This window comes from Chiloscyllium plagiosum, chromosome 8 (assembly GCF_004010195.1).
Source record: "Chiloscyllium plagiosum isolate BGI_BamShark_2017 chromosome 8, ASM401019v2, whole genome shotgun sequence".
NCBI classification, from domain to species: Eukaryota; Metazoa; Chordata; class Chondrichthyes; order Orectolobiformes; family Hemiscylliidae; genus Chiloscyllium; species Chiloscyllium plagiosum.
The window spans coordinates 94,420,997-94,424,986 of NC_057717.1; the positions used below are offsets into that span (position 1 = coordinate 94,420,997).

At 48.4% G+C, this 3,990-nt stretch overlaps 1 protein-coding gene across 1 annotated transcript in view; it reads right to left on the reverse strand.

Annotated features, from left to right (window-relative positions):
* LOC122552194 (adhesion G protein-coupled receptor E1-like) overlaps positions 1–3,990 on the reverse strand; it is a 36,947-nt gene that overhangs the window by 25,922 nt on the left and 7,035 nt on the right. The window contains exon 3 of the mRNA XM_043694790.1: positions 1,559–1,647. The gene's annotated coding sequence lies outside the window, so the exon portion shown is untranslated. The remainder of the gene's footprint in view (positions 1–1,558; positions 1,648–3,990) is intronic.

Here is a 3,990-nt window from a genome sequence, read left to right on the forward strand (position 1 = left end):
GCTAAGACCTGGTGTGGGGCTGGAGCTGTTAGTAGCGGCAGTGTTAGGCATGGGGTGGAGTTAGTCACAGGGGGCGGAGTTAGTCATGTGGGTGGAGTTGGTCATGGGGGCATAGGTGGTAGTGGGGCCGGAGATCGATGTGGGGCGGAGATCAACGTGGGGGCAGAGATTAATGTGGGGGCGGAGATCGACGTGGGAGTGGCGTAGCGTGCGGTGTGACCCTTGAGCAGGTGAGTGACGTCACTGGGGGCTGAAGTTGCTGCGGCAACGGCAGCTCCGGAGGTGGAAGTGGCTGCGGTGACGGCAGCTCCGGGGGTAAAGTGGCTGCGGCAACGGCAGCTCCGGGGTTGGAAGTGGCACGCCGGGCAGAAACGGCACTGGTCCCAGTGGCTGTGGAGCCCGCGGCAGCCGCGTACCTGTTGGCGATGGTCTTCCTGGCGATTGTGGAGGCGGTTGTCTGGGCAGCAATCACGGAGGCTGCATGGTCTGTGGTGGCTGTTGTCCGTGTGGTGGTGGGGGCGGAAGTGACGTCACCGTTCGCCACAGCAGTGGTGGCTGCAGCGGCCACGTGGGCATTAGTAGTAGGCGATTCAGCAATGGTAATGCCAATGAACATCAAGAAATGGGTGGCATGGTGGTAGTACGCGGCACAGTGGCACAGTGGTAGTGGGCAGCATGGTGGCACAGTCGTGGGCGGCACGATGGCACAGTGGTTGTGGGCGGCACGGTACTGCTGCCTCACAGCACCAGAGACCCGGGTTCAATTCCCGCCTCAGGCGACTGACTGTGTGGAGTTTGCACATTCTCCCCGTGTCTGCGTGGGTTTCCTCCGGGTACTCTGGTTTCCTCCCACAGTCCAAAAATGTGCAGGTTAAGTGAATTGGCCATGCTAAATTGCCCGTAGTGTTAGGTGAAGGGGTAAACGTAGGGGAATGGGTTGCACTTCGGCGGGTCGGTGTGGACTTGTTGGGCCGAAGGGCCTGTTTCCACACTGTAAGCAATCTAATCTAATCTAAGAAAATAATGATTTAAACATTAATGGAATTTCCCTTGTGCTTTCTCCACAGAAGCACTACTGTGATCTTGGTTCTACCCAAGGAGGCACATGGGATCTTTGTTAAATATCTGATTTGAATGCCGAGCCAATGGTCAAGAAAATATTAACTTGCCTGGGGACAGAGTAGCCCCTCAAGACCCTGTCCAACGAATGAGGTGGGGGATCAGGTTGTGGGATCGAATCAAAAGATTTTGAATTGTGAATGGTCGAGTTGTCCTTGACAGAGCAAGGAAGAAGCTTCCAAATAAGGTCTCTTTTCGCAATATGTAAGGTGACATATTTGAGCATTCTGATGCTAGATAACAGTGGAAGTAGCTGGGAAAGTAGCTGCTATTTTTTAAAACATTATTTTCTTTTCATTGGACTTTTACATCTGCAATCTATTTTCAAATACACACTCACGTTAAATCAAAAATCGTGGGTATAAAGAAGTGAACCCCTTTAAGCAGAAGGACTTTTTCAATGAGTCATTTTGAGAATGGAACAATATGGGTCACGTACCTGCTCGAGGGTTTGTGAATGCTTTCCACCACACTGTACGAAGGCGGAATTGGTCGCCTTTTCTGGGTTGGGACAATTGAGAGGTTGCACTGTAAAATTAGAGTAGTTAAGAGATCTTTCAACATTAGTGCCCAAATCAAAGCTCTGCCATCTTCCCACTATGGATTTCTGATGGGCAGGCAGGACCCAGTTTTGACATCTTATCTAAAGGATGCTCCTCTAACACTGCAGCACTCCCTCAGCACAGCACAGCACTTTGGGAGGGGAGGAGCATCAGCTCAGATTAGACTCTCAAATCCTGGCAGGCGTTTCATATTAAATGCCCATCTGACCCAGAGTGGTAATAACTAAGCCAAACTGACATACACGTTACCAACAAGCCTGCTTAGATACTAGTCTGAATTTTAGGTTAACGAAGATCAGTTTTTAGGCATCCATGTGATTCCGTCAAAGAGGAACTCAGAATTTGTGGGAAGACCCCGTGAGTAAAATTTCCTCCACAGGGTCTGAAATAACTGCACGAGGTGGATGTTCCATCACTCAGTCACCCTTTAATTATATCTGCACAGTATACTGGCTCACAGGCAGTCCCTGAAGTGAACAGATTCTGAATTGCCTGTTTATATTGGGTCAGCCAGGGCTCCCTAATTGGCCCACGTTAATAACCCCAAGGATCTCATAGTCACTGAGTTCCACATGGGTCCCATCACTGTGGGGTCTGACTTGTGATTTTTGGCAACCAGCATCTAAAGTTGATTTTAATTTATTTTCAGCTCCACATGAATAGGCAGGGAATAGAGTGATACGGACCACAAAGAGGCAAATGCCTTTTACATGAGAAAGGCATCATGCATGCGTGCAGTCTTGGAAGGTGAAAGGACCTGTTTCTGAGCTGAAGTATTATTTGTTCTGTGTTTTCTTCATTATCCCTCCAATTTTACTCCTGGATTTGATTTGGACACCAGTCTTTAATTTCCTTGGAGTCCAGGACCATCCTGGAAAACTGACACCCTTCACAAACAACAGATTAATGCCCCCATTTAATCATTCATAAGATTATTCTCCTTACCTTTACAAGTTGTTGCATTGCCGGAGCTCCCAGAAATGGGGATAAAACCTGTATCACAGTAACACTGAAAGCTCCCAATTACGTTGCGACATAATGCTGATGGATCCCATGGTGACCATGTACACTCATCAACAACTGTGTAAACAGTGATATTTGTTAATAGCTGGGTCAATATCTTGTTAAAATTAGAACCTCAGATAAAGGAGCATAAGCAAGACACTCGGATCCTCAAGAGAGCTCCACCATTCAATAGGTAAAAACAAGGACTGCAGATGCTGGAAACCAGAGTCCAGATTAGAGTGGTGCTGGAAAAGCACAGCAGGTCAGGTAGCATCCGAGGAGCAGGAAAAATGACATTTTGGGAAAAAGCCCTTCATCAGAATAAGGCTCTAATCTAGACTCCACCATTCAATAACTGACCTGATTGTGGCCTTCACTCTACTTTCCTGTCTGTTTCTCACAACCCTCAACTCTTTTCTTGATTGAAAATCCAACTCATACACCTTGAATATAGAAACATAGAGAATAGGTGCAGGAGGAGGTAGTGGAGGTGGAGACAATGGCAACATTTTGAGATATGTTGACAGAGACAAGAATAGGCGGGGAATGGAGGGAAATGGGCCATGTCGAGGCAAAAGGGTTTTAGATTAGAAAGGTATTGTGTGTCTGCGCGGTCTTGCTGGGTCAAAGGCCCACCTTGAGGTGAACTATTGTTTGTTTTATTAAGTATCCCTCCCGGGGGATCCAAGATGGCAGCGACCCAGCAAGACTGAGTCTATAGTGCTCCTCCCAAGACTTGGGTACAGTGGGTCACCCACCCCCTACCACGCTCACTAAATCATTTATAATAGTTGTGTAATTTAATTAGTTGTGTAATATTACATTTAAACAATTTAATCCTAAATTAAAATGACTAAAGGGAAGGGAGCCCGCAGCTCTCAGCAAGCAGGAACCCCTCCCCCACCCTCTCCGGCTGCAGCAGAGGAGTCCACAGCCGCCCCAGGGGACTTACCAACAGTAACAAGCCTTGCAGAAATGATTTCCAAGCTTGACTCGAAGATCGATGCCTTTATTGCAGAATCCAGAAATCGTTGGGAGTCGCTCTCAGCCGCGCTGCAGAAGCACGACTGAGAGATTCAAGAAATTGAACGCCGAGTCCGAGGGGCGGAGCTAAAGGCCGCGACCTCCGAAAATACCGCTCAATCGGCCGTGGATCAGGACTCTCGAGCAGCGAGTCTGGACCTTAGAAAATCATATTGACGACCTCGATAATCGAGGTCGTCGAAAAAATATTCGTTTGCTGGGCCTTCCCGAACGGGAAGAGGAAGGCCAGCTTACAGCATTCCTGGAGCAGTGGCTGCCA